The sequence below is a fragment of the Lissotriton vulgaris genome, unplaced genomic scaffold, assembly GCF_964263255.1.
Source record: "Lissotriton vulgaris unplaced genomic scaffold, aLisVul1.2 SCAFFOLD_627, whole genome shotgun sequence".
In the NCBI taxonomy this organism is placed as follows: Eukaryota; Metazoa; Chordata; class Amphibia; order Caudata; family Salamandridae; genus Lissotriton; species Lissotriton vulgaris.
Genome location: NW_028244603.1, coordinates 680599 through 698180, shown reverse-complemented (window position 1 = coordinate 698180; position 17582 = coordinate 680599).

The following is a 17582-nucleotide window of genomic DNA, read 5'->3' as shown; positions in this document are numbered from 1 at the left end:
TGTCATTTTTCAACCATTGTTATATCATTACACAACTAGGCTGTGTCATTTTGCAACCATTGTTACATCATTACACAACTAGGCTGTGTCATTTTTCAACCATTGTTACACGATTACACAACTAGGCTGTGTCATTTTGTAACCATTGTTACACCATTACGCCAAGAGGCTGTGTCATTTTGCAACCATTGTTACATCATTACACAACAAGGATGTGTCATTTTGCAACCATTGTTACACCATTACACAACTAGGCTGTGTCATTTTGCAACCATAGTTACATCATTACACAACAAGGCTGTGTCATTTTTCAACCATTGTTACATCATTACACAACTAGGCTGTGTCATTTTGCAACCATTGTTACACCATTACACAACTAGGCTGTGTCATTTTGCAACCATTGTTACATCATTACACAACTAGGCTGTGTCATTTTGCAACCACTGTTACATCATTACACAACTAGGCTGTGTCATTTTGCAACCATTGTTACACCATTACACAACTAGGCTGTGTCATTTTGCAACCATTGTTACATCATTACACAACTAGGCTGTGTCATTTTGCAACCATTGTTACATCATTACACAACTAGGCTGTGTCATTTTTCAACCATTGCTACACCATTACACAACTAGGCTGTGTCATTTTGTAACCATTGTTACACCATTACGCCAAGAGGCTGTGTCATTTTGCAGCCATTGTTGCATCATTACACAACAAGGATGTGTCATTTTGTAACCATTGTTACACCATTACACAACTAGGCTGTGTCATTTTGCAACCATTGTAACATCATTACACAACAAGGCTGTGTCATTTTTCAACCATTGTTACATCATTACACAACTAGGCTGTGTCATTTTTCAACCATTGTTACATCATTACACAACTAGGCTGTGTCATTTTGCAACCATTGTTACATCATTACACAACTAGGCTGTGTCATTTTTCAACCATTGTTACACCATTACACAACTAGGCTGTGTCATTTTGTAACCATTGTTACACCATTACGCCAAGAGGCTGTGTCATTTTGCAACCATTGTTGCATCATTACACAACAAGGATGTGTCATTTTGTAACCATTGTTACACCATTACACAACTAGGCTGTGTCATTTTGCAACCATTGTTACATCATTACACAACAAGGCTGTGTCATTTTTCAACCATTGTTACATCATTACACAACTAGGCTGTGTCATTTTTCAACCATTGTTACATCATTACACAAGTATGCTGTGTCATTTTGCAACCATTGTTACATCATTACACAACAAGGCTGTGTCATTTTCCAACCTTTGTTACATCATTACACAACTAGGCTGTGTCATTTTGCAACCATTGTTACATCATTACACAACTAGGCTGTGTCATTTTGCAACCATTGTTACACCATTACACAACTAAGCTGTGTCATTTTGCAACCATTGTTACATCATTACACAACTAGGCTGTGTCATTTTGCAACCATTGTTACACCATTACACAACTAGGCTGTGTCATTTTGCAACCATTGTTACATCATTACACAACTAGGCTGTGTCATTTTGCAACAATTGTTACACCATTACACAACGTGGCTGTGTCATTTTGCAACCATTGTTACATCAGTACACAACAAGGCTGTGTCATTTTTCAACCATTGTTACATCATTACACAACTAGGCTGTGTCATTTTGCAACCATTGTTACATCATTACACAACTAGGCTGTGTCATTTTGCAACCATTGTTACACCATTACACAACTAGGCCGTGTCATTGTGCAACCATTGTTACATCATTACACAACTAGGCTGTGTCATTTTGCAACCATTGTTACATCATTACACAACTAGGCTGTGTCATTTTGCAACCATTGTTACACCATTACACAACTAGGCTGTGTCATTTTGCAACCATTGTTATATCATTACACAACTAGGCTGTGTCATTTTGCAACCATTGTTACATCATTACACAACTAGGCTGTGTCATTTTTCAACCATTGTTACACCATTACACAACTAGGCTGTGTCATTTTGTAACCATTGTTACACCATTACGCCAAGAGGCTGTGTCATTTTGCAACCATTGTTACATCATTACACAACAAGGATGTGTCATTTTGTAACCATTGTTACACCATTACACAACTAGGCTGTGTCATTTTGCAACCATTGTTACATCATTACACAACAAGGCTGTGTCATTTTTCAACCATTGTTACATCATTACACAACTAGGCTGTGTCATTTTTCAACCTTTGTTACATCATTACACAACTAGGCTGTGTCATTTTGCAACCATTGTTACATCATTACACAACTAGGCTGTGTCATTTTGCAACCATTGTTACACCATTACACAACTAGGCTGTGTCATTTTGCAACCATTGTTACATCATTACACAACTAGGCTGTGTCATTTTGCAACCATTGTTACACCAATACACAACTAGGCTGTGTCATTTTGCAACCATTGTTACACCATTACACAACTAGGCTGTGTCATTTTGCAACCATTGTTACATCAGTACACAACTAGGCTGTGTCATTTTTCAACCATTGTTACATCATTACACAACTAGGCTGTGTCATTTTGCAACCATTGTTACATCATTACACAACTAGGCTGTTTCATTTTGCAACCATTGTTACACCATTACACAACTAGGCTGTGTCATTTTGCAACCATTGTTACATCATTACACAACTAGGCTGTGTCATTTTGCAACCATTGTTACATCATTACACAACTAGGCTGTGTCATTTTGCAATCATTGTTACACCATTACACAACTAGGCTGTGTCATTTTGCAACCATTGTTACATCATTACACAACTAGGCTGTGTCATTTTGCAACCATTGTTACATCATTACACAACTAGGCTGTGTCATTTTTCAACCATTGTTACACCATTACACAACTAGGCTGTGTCATTTTGTAACCATTGTTACACCATTACGCCAAGAGGCTGTGTCATTTTGCAACCATTGTTACATCATTACACAACAAGGATGTGTCATTTTGCAACACTTGTTACACCATTACACAACTAGGCTGTGTCATTTTGCAACCATTGTTACATCATTACACAACAAGGCTGTGTCATTTTTCAACCATTGTTACATCATTACACAACTAGGCTGTGTCATTTTGCAACCATTGTTACACCATTACACAACTAGGCTGTGTCATTTTGCAACCATTGTTACATCATTACACAACTAGGCTGTGTCATTTTGCAACCACTGTTACATCATTACACAACTAGGCTGTGTCATTTTGCAACCATTGTTACACCATTACACAAGTAGGCTGTGTCATTTTGCAACCATTGTTACATCATTACACAACTAGGCTGTGTCATTTTGCAACCATTGTTACATCATTACACAACTAGGCTGTGTCATTTTTCAACCATTGCTACACCATTACACAACTAGGCTGTGTCATTTTGTAACCATTGTTACACCATTACGCCAAGAGGCTGTGTCATTTTGCAACCATTGTTGCATCATTACACAACAAGGATGTGTCATTTTGTAACCATTGTTACACCATTACACAACTAGGCTGTGTCATTTTGCAACCATTGTTACATCATTACACAACAAGGCTGTGTCATTTTTCAACCATTGTTACATCATTACACAACTAGGCTGTGTCATTTTTCAACCATTGTTACATCATTACACAACTAGGCTGTGTCATTTTGCAACCATTGTTACATCATTACACAACTAGGCTGTGTCATTTTTCAACCATTGTTACACCATTACACAACTAGGCTGTGTCATGTTGTAACCATTGTTACACCATTATGCCAAGAGGCTGTGTCATTGTGCAACCATTGTTACATCATTACACAACTAGGCTGTGTCATTTTGCAACCATTGTTACATCATTACACAACTAGGCTGTGTCATTTTGCAACCATTGTTACACCATTACACAACTGGGCTGTGTCATTTTGCAACCATTGTTACATCATTACACAACTAGGCTGTGTCATTTTGCAACCATTGTTACATCATTACACAACTAGGCTGTGTCATTTCTCAACCATTGTTACACCATTACACAACTAGGCTGTGTCATTTTGTAACCATTGTTACACCATTACGCCAAGAGGCTGTGTCATTTTGCAACCATTGTTACATCATTACACAACAAGGATGTGTCATTTTGTAACCATTGTTACACCATTACACAACTAGGCTGTGTCATTTTGCAACCATTGTTACATCATTACACAACAAGGCTGTGTCATTTTTCAACCATTGTTACATCATTACACAACTAGGCTGTGTCATTTTTGAACCATTGTTACATCATTACACAAGTAGGCTGTGTCATTTTGCAACCATTGTTACATCATTACACAACAAGGCTGTGTCATTTTCCAACCTTTGTTACATCATTACACAACTAGGCTGTGTCATTTTGCAACCATTGTTACATCATTACACAACTAGGCGGTGTCATTTTGCAACCATTGTTACACCAATACACAACTAGGCTTTGTCATTTTGCAACCATTGTTACACCAATACACAACTAGGCTGTGTCATTTTGCAACCATTGTTACATCAGTACACAACAAGGCTGTGTCATTTTTCAACCATTGTTACATCATTACACAACTAGGCTGTGTCATTTTGCAACCATTGTTACATCATTACACAACTAGGCTGTTTCATTTTGCAACCATTGTTACACCATTACACAACTAGGCTGTGTCATTTTGCAACCATTGTTACATCATTACACAACTAGGCTGTGTCATTTTGCAACCATTGTTACATCATTACACAACTAGGCTGTGTCATTTTGCAACCATTGTTACACCATTACACAACTAGGCTGTGTCATTTTGCAACCATTGTTACATCATTACACAACTAGGCTGTGTCATTTTGCAACCATTGTTACATCATTACACAACTAGGCTGTGTCATTTTTCAACCATTGTTACACGATTACACAACTAGGCTGTGTCATTTTGTAACCATTGTTACACCATTACGCCAAGAGGCTGTGTCATTTTGCAACCATTGTTACATCATTACACAACAAGGATGTGTCATTTTGCAACCATTGTTACACCATTACACAACTAGGCTGTGTCATTTTGCAACCATTGTTACATCATTACACAACAAGGCTGTGTCATTTTTCAACCATTGTTATATCATTACACAACTAGGCTGTGTCATTTTGCAACCATTGTTACATCATTACACAACTAGGCTGTGTCATTTTTCAACCATTGTTACACGATTACACAACTAGGCTGTGTCATTTTGTAACCATTGTTACACCATTACGCCAAGAGGCTGTGTCATTTTGCAACCATTGTTACATCATTACACAACAAGGATGTGTCATTTTGCAACCATTGTTACACCATTACACAACTAGGCTGTGTCATTTTGCAACCATAGTTACATCATTACACAACAAGGCTGTGTCATTTTTCAACCATTGTTACATCATTACACAACTAGGCTGTGTCATTTTGCAACCATTGTTACACCATTACACAACTAGGCTGTGTCATTTTGCAACCATTGTTACATCATTACACAACTAGGCTGTGTCATTTTGCAACCACTGTTACATCATTACACAACTAGGCTGTGTCATTTTGCAACCATTGTTACACCATTACACAACTAGGCTGTGTCATTTTGCAACCATTGTTACATCATTACACAACTAGGCTGTGTCATTTTGCAACCATTGTTACATCATTACACAACTAGGCTGTGTCATTTTTCAACCATTGCTACACCATTACACAACTAGGCTGTGTCATTTTGTAACCATTGTTACACCATTACGCCAAGAGGCTGTGTCATTTTGCAGCCATTGTTGCATCATTACACAACAAGGATGTGTCATTTTGTAACCATTGTTACACCATTACACAACTAGGCTGTGTCATTTTGCAACCATTGTAACATCATTACACAACAAGGCTGTGTCATTTTTCAACCATTGTTACATCATTACACAACTAGGCTGTGTCATTTTTCAACCATTGTTACATCATTACACAACTAGGCTGTGTCATTTTGCAACCATTGTTACATCATTACACAACTAGGCTGTGTCATTTTTCAACCATTGTTACACCATTACACAACTAGGCTGTGTCATTTTGTAACCATTGTTACACCATTACGCCAAGAGGCTGTGTCATTTTGCAACCATTGTTGCATCATTACACAACAAGGATGTGTCATTTTGTAACCATTGTTACACCATTACACAACTAGGCTGTGTCATTTTGCAACCATTGTTACATCATTACACAACAAGGCTGTGTCATTTTTCAACCATTGTTACATCATTACACAACTAGGCTGTGTCATTTTTCAACCATTGTTACATCATTACACAAGTATGCTGTGTCATTTTGCAACCATTGTTACATCATTACACAACAAGGCTGTGTCATTTTCCAACCTTTGTTACATCATTACACAACTAGGCTGTGTCATTTTGCAACCATTGTTACATCATTACACAACTAGGCTGTGTCATTTTGCAACCATTGTTACACCATTACACAACTAAGCTGTGTCATTTTGCAACCATTGTTACATCATTACACAACTAGGCTGTGTCATTTTGCAACCATTGTTACACCATTACACAACTAGGCTGTGTCATTTTGCAACCATTGTTACATCATTACACAACTAGGCTGTGTCATTTTGCAACAATTGTTACACCATTACACAACGTGGCTGTGTCATTTTGCAACCATTGTTACATCAGTACACAACAAGGCTGTGTCATTTTTCAACCATTGTTACATCATTACACAACTAGGCTGTGTCATTTTGCAACCATTGTTACATCATTACACAACTAGGCTGTGTCATTTTGCAACCATTGTTACACCATTACACAACTAGGCCGTGTCATTGTGCAACCATTGTTACATCATTACACAACTAGGCTGTGTCATTTTGCAACCATTGTTACATCATTACACAACTAGGCTGTGTCATTTTGCAACCATTGTTACACCATTACACAACTAGGCTGTGTCATTTTGCAACCATTGTTATATCATTACACAACTAGGCTGTGTCATTTTGCAACCATTGTTACATCATTACACAACTAGGCTGTGTCATTTTTCAACCATTGTTACACCATTACACAACTAGGCTGTGTCATTTTGTAACCATTGTTACACCATTACGCCAAGAGGCTGTGTCATTTTGCAACCATTGTTACATCATTACACAACAAGGATGTGTCATTTTGTAACCATTGTTACACCATTACACAACTAGGCTGTGTCATTTTGCAACCATTGTTACATCATTACACAACAAGGCTGTGTCATTTTTCAACCATTGTTACATCATTACACAACTAGGCTGTGTCATTTTTCAACCTTTGTTACATCATTACACAACTAGGCTGTGTCATTTTGCAACCATTGTTACATCATTACACAACTAGGCTGTGTCATTTTGCAACCATTGTTACACCATTACACAACTAGGCTGTGTCATTTTGCAACCATTGTTACATCATTACACAACTAGGCTGTGTCATTTTGCAACCATTGTTACACCAATACACAACTAGGCTGTGTCATTTTGCAACCATTGTTACACCATTACACAACTAGGCTGTGTCATTTTGCAACCATTGTTACATCAGTACACAACTAGGCTGTGTCATTTTTCAACCATTGTTACATCATTACACAACTAGGCTGTGTCATTTTGCAACCATTGTTACATCATTACACAACTAGGCTGTTTCATTTTGCAACCATTGTTACACCATTACACAACTAGGCTGTGTCATTTTGCAACCATTGTTACATCATTACACAACTAGGCTGTGTCATTTTGCAACCATTGTTACATCATTACACAACTAGGCTGTGTCATTTTGCAACCATTGTTACACCATTACACAACTAGGCTGTGTCATTTTGCAACCATTGTTACATCATTACACAACTAGGCTGTGTCATTTTGCAACCATTGTTACATCATTACACAACTAGGCTGTGTCATTTTTCAACCATTGTTACACCATTACACAACTAGGCTGTGTCATTTTGTAACCATTGTTACACCATTACGCCAAGAGGCTGTGTCATTTTGCAACCATTGTTACATCATTACACAACAAGGATGTGTCATTTTGCAACACTTGTTACACCATTACACAACTAGGCTGTGTCATTTTGCAACCATTGTTACATCATTACACAACAAGGCTGTGTCATTTTTCAACCATTGTTACATCATTACACAACTAGGCTGTGTCATTTTGCAACCATTGTTACACCATTACACAACTAGGCTGTGTCATTTTGCAACCATTGTTACATCATTACACAACTAGGCTGTGTCATTTTGCAACCACTGTTACATCATTACACAACTAGGCTGTGTCATTTTGCAACCATTGTTACACCATTACACAAGTAGGCTGTGTCATTTTGCAACCATTGTTACATCATTACACAACTAGGCTGTGTCATTTTGCAACCATTGTTACATCATTACACAACTAGGCTGTGTCATTTTTCAACCATTGCTACACCATTACACAACTAGGCTGTGTCATTTTGTAACCATTGTTACACCATTACGCCAAGAGGCTGTGTCATTTTGCAACCATTGTTGCATCATTACACAACAAGGATGTGTCATTTTGTAACCATTGTTACACCATTACACAACTAGGCTGTGTCATTTTGCAACCATTGTTACATCATTACACAACAAGGCTGTGTCATTTTTCCACCATTGTTACATCATTACACAACTAGGCTGTGTCATTTTTCAACCATTGTTACATCATTACACAACTAGGCTGTGTCATTTTGCAACCATTGTTACATCATTACACAACTAGGCTGTGTCATTTTTCAACCATTGTTACACCATTACACAACTAGGCTGTGTCATGTTGTAACCATTGTTACACCATTACGCCAAGAGGCTGTGTCATTTTGCAACCATTGTTGCATCATTACACAACAAGGATGTGTCATTTTGTAACCATTGTTACACCATTACACAACTAGGCTGTGTCATTTTGCAACCATTGTTACATCATTACACAACAAGGCGGTGTCATTTTTCAACCATTGTTACATCATTACACAACTAGGCTGTGTCATTTTTCAACCATTGTTACATCATTACACAAGTAGGCTGTGTCATTTTGCAACCATTGTTACATCATTACACAACAAGGCTGTGTCATTTTCCAACATTTGTTACATCATTACACAACTAGGCTGTGTCATTTTGCAACCATTGTTACATCATTACACAACTAGGCTGTGTCATTTTGCAACCATTGTTACACCATTACACAACTAAGCTGTGTCATTTTGCAACCATTGTTACATCATTACACAACTAGGCTGTGTCATTTTGCAACCATTGTTACACCATTACACAACTAGGCTGTGTCATTTTGCAACCATTGTTACATCATTACACAACTAGGCTGTGTCATTTTGCAACAATTGTTACACCATTACACAACGTGGCTGTGTCATTTTGCAACCATTGTTACATCAGTACACAACAGGGCTGTGTCATTTTGCAACCATTGTTACATCATTACACAACTAGGCTGTGTCATTTTGCAACCATTGTTACACCATTACACAACTAGGCTGTGTCATTGTGCAACCATTGTTACATCATTACACAACTAGGCTGTGTCATTTTGCAACCATTGTTACATCATTACACAACTAGGCTGTGTCATTTTGCAACCATTGTTACACCATTACACAACTAGGCTGTGTCATTTTGCAACCATTGTTATATCATTACACAACTAGGCTGTGTCATTTTGCAACCATTGTTACATCATTACACAACTAGGCTGTGTCATTTTTCAACCATTGTTACACCATTACACAACTAGGCTGTGTCATTTTGCAACCATTGTTACATCATTACACAACTAGGCTGTGTCATTTTTCAACCATTGTTACACGATTACACAACTAGGCTGTGTCATTTTGTAACCATTGTTACACCATTACGCCAAGAGGCTGTGTCATTTTGCAACCATTGTTACATCATTACACAACAAGGATGTGTCATTTTGCAACCATTGTTACACCATTACACAACTAGGCTGTGTCATTTTGCAACCATTGTTACATCATTACACAACAAGGCTGTGTCATTTTTCAACCATTGTTATATCATTACACAACTAGGCTGTGTCATTTTGCAACCATTGTTACATCATTACACAACTAGGCTGTGTCATTTTTCAACCATTGTTACACGATTACACAACTAGGCTGTGTCATTTTGTAACCATTGTTACACCATTACGCCAAGAGGCTGTGTCATTTTGCAACCATTGTTACATCATTACACAACAAGGATGTGTCATTTTGCAACCATTGTTACACCATTACACAACTAGGCTGTGTCATTTTGCAACCATAGTTACATCATTACACAACAAGGCTGTGTCATTTTTCAACCATTCTTACATCATTACACAACTAGGCTGTGTCATTTTGCAACCATTGTTACACCATTACACAACTAGGCTGTGTCATTTTGCAACCATTGTTACATCATTACACAACTAGGCTGTGTCATTTTGCAACCATTGTTACATCATTACACAACTAGGCTGTGTCATTTTTCAACCATTGTTACACCATTACACAACTAGGCTGTGTCATGTTGTAACCATTGTTACACCATTACGCCAAGAGGCTGTGTCATTTTGCAACCATTGTTGCATCATTACACAACAAGGATGTGTCATTTTGTAACCATTGTTACACCATTACACAACTAGGCTGTGTCATTTTGCAACCATTGTTACATCATTACACAACAAGGCTGTGTCATTTTTCAACCATTGTTACATCATTACACAACTAGGCTGTGTCATTTTTCAACCATTGTTACATCATTACACAAGTAGGCTGTGTCATTTTGCAACCATTGTTACATCATTACACAACAAGGCTGTGTCATTTTCCAACATTTGTTACATCATTACACAACTAGGCTGTGTCATTTTGCAACCATTGTTACATCATTACACAACTAGGCTGTGTCATTTTGCAACCATTGTTACACCATTACACAACTAAGCTGTGTCATTTTGCAACCATTGTTACATCATTACACAACTAGGCTGTGTCATTTTGCAACCATTGTTACACCATTACACAACTAGGCTGTGTCATTTTGCAACCATTGTTACATCATTACACAACTAGGCTGTGTCATTTTGCAACAATTGTTACACCATTACACAACGTGGCTGTGTCATTTTGCAACCATTGTTACATCAGTACACAACAGGGCTGTGTCATTTTGCAACCATTGTTACATCATTACACAACTAGGCTGTGTCATTTTGCAACCATTGTTACACCATTACACAACTAGGCTGTGTCATTGTGCAACCATTGTTACATCATTACACAACTAGGCTGTGTCATTTTGCAACCATTGTTACATCATTACACAACTAGGCTGTGTCATTTTGCAACCATTGTTACACCATTACACAACTAGGCTGTGTCATTTTGCAACCATTGTTATATCATTACACAACTAGGCTGTGTCATTTTGCAACCATTGTTACATCATTACACAACTAGGCTGTGTCATTTTTCAACCATTGTTACACCATTACACAACTAGGCTGTGTCATTTTGCAACCATTGTTACATCATTACACAACTAGGCTGTGTCATTTTTCAACCATTGTTACACGATTACACAACTAGGCTGTGTCATTTTGTAACCATTGTTACACCATTACGCCAAGAGGCTGTGTCATTTTGCAACCATTGTTACATCATTACACAACAAGGATGTGTCATTTTGCAACCATTGTTACACCATTACACAACTAGGCTGTGTCATTTTGCAACCATTGTTACATCATTACACAACAAGGCTGTGTCATTTTTCAACCATTGTTATATCATTACACAACTAGGCTGTGTCATTTTGCAACCATTGTTACATCATTACACAACTAGGCTGTGTCATTTTTCAACCATTGTTACACGATTACACAACTAGGCTGTGTCATTTTGTAACCATTGTTACACCATTACGCCAAGAGGCTGTGTCATTTTGCAACCATTGTTACATCATTACACAACAAGGATGTGTCATTTTGCAACCATTGTTACACCATTACACAACTAGGCTGTGTCATTTTGCAACCATAGTTACATCATTACACAACAAGGCTGTGTCATTTTTCAACCATTCTTACATCATTACACAACTAGGCTGTGTCATTTTGCAACCATTGTTACACCATTACACAACTAGGCTGTGTCATTTTGCAACCATTGTTACATCATTACACAACTAGGCTGTGTCATTTTGCAACCACTGTTACATCATTACACAACTAGGCTGTGTCATTTTGCAACCATTGTTACACCATTACACAACTAGGCTGTGTCATTTTGCAACCATTGTTACATCATTACACAACTAGGCTGTGTCATTTTGCAACCATTGTTACATCATTACACAACTAGGCTGTGTCATTTTTCAACCATTGCTACACCATTACACAACTAGGCTGTGTCATTTTGTAACCATTGTTACACCATTACGCCAAGAGGCTGTGTCATTTTGCAGCCATTGTTGCATCATTACACAACAAGGATGTGTCATTTTGTAACCATTGTTACACCATTACACAACTAGGCTGTGTCATTTTGCAACCATTGTAACATCATTACACAACAAGGCTGTGTCATTTTTCAACCATTGTTACATCATTACACAACTAGGCTGTGTCATTTTTCAACCATTGTTACATCATTACACAACTAGGCTGTGTCATTTTGCAACCATTGTTACATCATTACACAACTAGGCTGTGTCATTTTTCAACCATTGTTACACCATTACACAACTAGGCTGTGTCATTTTGTAACCATTGTTACACCATTACGCCAAGAGGCTGTGTCATTTTGCAACCATTGTTGCATCATTACACAACAAGGATGTGTCATTTTGTAACCATTGTTACACCATTACACAACTAGGCTGTGTCATTTTGCAACAATTGTTACACCATTACACAACTAGGCTGTGTCATTTTTCAACCATTGTTACATCATTACACAAGTATGCTGTGTCATTTTGCAACCATTGTTACATCATTACACAACAAGGCTGTGTCATTTTCCAACCTTTGTTACATCATTACACAACTAGGCTGTGTCATTTTGCAACCATTGTTACATCATTACACAACTAGGCTGTGTCATTTTGCAACCATTGTTACACCATTACACAACTAAGCTGTGTCATTTTGCAACCATTGTTACATCATTACACAACTAGGCTGTGTCATTTTGCAACCATTGTTACACCATTACACAACTAGGCTGTGTCATTTTGCAACCATTGTTACATCATTACACAACTAGGCTGTGTCATTTTGCAACAATTGTTACACCATTACACAACGTGGCTGTGTCATTTTGCAACCATTGTTACATCAGTACACAACAAGGCTGTGTCATTTTTCAACCATTGTTACATCATTACACAACTAGGCTGTGTCATTTTGCAACCATTGTTACATCATTACACAACTAGGCTGTGTCATTTTGCAACCATTGTTACACCATTACACAACTAGGCCGTGTCATTGTGCAACCATTGTTACATCATTACACAACTAGGCTGTGTCATTTTGCAACCATTGTTACATCATTACACAACTAGGCTGTGTCATTTTGCAACCATTGTTACACCATTACACAACTAGGCTGTGTCATTTTGCAACCATTGTTATATCATTACACAACTAGGCTGTGTCATTTTGCAACCATTGTTACATCATTACACAACTAGGCTGTGTCATTTTTCAACCATTGTTACACCATTACACAACTAGGCTGTGTCATTTTGTAACCATTGTTACACCATTACGCCAAGAGGCTGTGTCATTTTGCAACCATTGTTACATCATTACACAACAAGGATGTGTCATTTTGTAACCATTGTTACACCATTACACAACTAGGCTGTGTCATTTTGCAACCATTGTTACATCATTACACAACAAGGCTGTGTCATTTTTCAACCATTGTTACATCATTACACAACTAGGCTGTGTCATTTTTCAACCTTTGTTACATCATTACACAACTAGGCTGTGTCATTTTGCAACCATTGTTACATCATTACACAACTAGGCTGTGTCATTTTGCAACCATTGTTACACCATTACACAACTAGGCTGTGTCATTTTGCAACCATTGTTACATCATTACACAACTAGGCTGTGTCATTTTGCAACCATTGTTACACCAATACACAACTAGGCTGTGTCATTTTGCAACCATTGTTACACCATTACACAACTAGGCTGTGTCATTTTGCAACCATTGTTACATCAGTACACAACTAGGCTGTGTCATTTTTCAACCATTGTTACATCATTACACAACTAGGCTGTGTCATTTTGCAACCATTGTTACATCATTACACAACTAGGCTGTTTCATTTTGCAACCATTGTTACACCATTACACAACTAGGCTGTGTCATTTTGCAACCATTGTTACATCATTACACAACTAGGCTGTGTCATTTTGCAACCATTGTTACATCATTACACAACTAGGCTGTGTCATTTTGCAACCATTGTTACACCATTACACAACTAGGCTGTGTCATTTTGCAACCATTGTTACATCATTACACAACTAGGCTGTGTCATTTTGCAACCATTGTTACATCATTACACAACTAGGCTGTGTCATTTTTCAACCATTGTTACACCATTACACAACTAGGCTGTGTCATTTTGTAACCATTGTTACACCATTACGCCAAGAGGCTGTGTCATTTTGCAACCATTGTTACATCATTACACAACAAGGATGTGTCATTTTGCAACACTTGTTACACCATTACACAACTAGGCTGTGTCATTTTGCAACCATTGTTACATCATTACACAACAAGGCTGTGTCATTTTTCAACCATTGTTACATCATTACACAACTAGGCTGTGTCATTTTGCAACCATTGTTACACCATTACACAACTAGGCTGTGTCATTTTGCAACCATTGTTACATCATTACACAACTAGGCTGTGTCATTTTGCAACCACTGTTACATCATTACACAACTAGGCTGTGTCATTTTGCAACCATTGTTACACCATTACACAAGTAGGCTGTGTCATTTTGCAACCATTGTTACATCATTACACAACTAGGCTGTGTCATTTTGCAACCATTGTTACATCATTACACAACTAGGCTGTGTCATTTTTCAACCATTGCTACACCATTACACAACTAGGCTGTGTCATTTTGTAACCATTGTTACACCATTACGCCAAGAGGCTGTGTCATTTTGCAACCATTGTTGCATCATGACACAACAAGGATGTGTCATTTTGTAACCATTGTTACACCATTACACAACTAGGCTGTGTCATTTTGCAACCATTGTTACATCATTACACAACAAGGCTGTGTCATTTTTCAACCATTGTTACATCATTACACAACTAGGCTGTGTCATTTTTCAACCATTGTTACATCATTACACAAGTAGGCTGTGTCATTTTGCAACCATTGTTACATCATTACACAACAAGGCTGTGTCATTTTCCAACATTTGTTACATCATTACACAACTAGGCTGTGTCATTTTGCAACCATTGTTACATCATTACACAACTAGGCTGTGTCATTTTGCAACCATTGTTACACCATTACACAACTAAGCTGTGTCATTTTGCAACCATTGTTACATCATTACACAACTAGGCTGTGTCATTTTGCAACCATTGTTACACCATTACACAACTAGGCTGTGTCATTTTGCAACCATTGTTACATCATTACACAACTAGGCTGTGTCATTTTGCAACAATTGTTACACCATTACACAACGTGGCTGTGTCATTTTGCAACCATTGTTACATCAGTACACAACAGGGCTGTGTCATTTTGCAACCATTGTTACATCATTACACAACTAGGCTGTGTCATTTTGCAACCATTGTTACACCATTACACAACTAGGCTGTGTCATTGTGCAACCATTGTTACATCATTACACAACTAGGCTGTGTCATTTTGCAACCATTGTTACATCATTACACAACTAGGCTGTGTCATTTTGCAACCATTGTTACACCATTACACAACTAGGCTGTGTCATTTTGCAACCATTGTTATATCATTACACAACTAGGCTGTGTCATTTTGCAACCATTGTTACATCATTACACAACTAGGCTGTGTCATTTTTCAACCATTGTTACACCATTACACAACTAGGCTGTGTCATTTTGTAACCATTGTCACACCATTACGCCAAGAGGCTGTGTCATTTTGCAACCATTGTTACATCATTACACAACAAGGATGTGTCATTTTGTAACCATTGTTACACCATTACACAACTAGGCTGTGTCATTTTGCAACCATTGTTACATCATTACACAACAAGGCTGTGTCATTTTTCAACCATTGTTACATCATTACACAACTAGGCTGTGTCATTTTTCAACCTTTGTTACATCATTACACAACTAGGCTGTGTCATTTTGCAACCATTGTTACATCATTACACAACAAGGCTGTGTCATTTTCCAACCTTTGTTACATCATTACACAACTAGGCTGTGTCATTTTGCAACCATTGTTACATCATTAGACAACTAGGCTGTGTCATTTTGCAACCATTGTTACACCATTACACAACTAAGCTGTGTCATTTTGCAACCATTGTTACATCATTACACAACTAGGCTGTGTCATTTTGCAACCATTGTTACACCATTACACAACTAGGCTGTGTCATTTTGCAACCATTGTTACATCAGTACACAACAAGGCTGTGTCATTTTTCAACCATTGTTACATCATTACACAACTAGGCTGTGTCATTTTGCAACCATTGTTACATCATTACACAACTAGGCTGTTTCATTTTGCAACCATTGTTACACCATTACACAACTAGGCTGTGTCATTTTGCAACCATTGTTACATCATTACACAACTAGGCTGTGTCATTTTGCAACCATTGTTACATCATTACACAACTAGGCTGTGTCATTTTGCAACCATTGTTACACCATTACACAACTAGGCTGTGTCATTTTGCAACCATTGTTACATCATTACACAACTAGGCTGTGTCATTTTGCAACCATTGTTACATCATTACACAACTAGGCTGTGTCATTTTTCAACCATTGTTACACCATTACACAACTAGGCTGTGTCATTTTGTAACCATTGTTACACCATTACGCCAAGAGGCTGTGTCATTTTGCAACCATTGTTACATCATTACACAACAAGGATGTGTAATTTTGCAACCATTGTTACACCATTACACAACTAGGCTGTGTCATTTTGCAACCATTGTTACATCATTACACAACAAGGCTGTGTCATTTTTCAACCATTGTTACATCATTACACAACTAGGCTATGTCATTTTGCAACCATTGTTACACCATTACACAACTAGGCTGTGCCATTTTGCAACCATTGTTACATCATTACACAACTA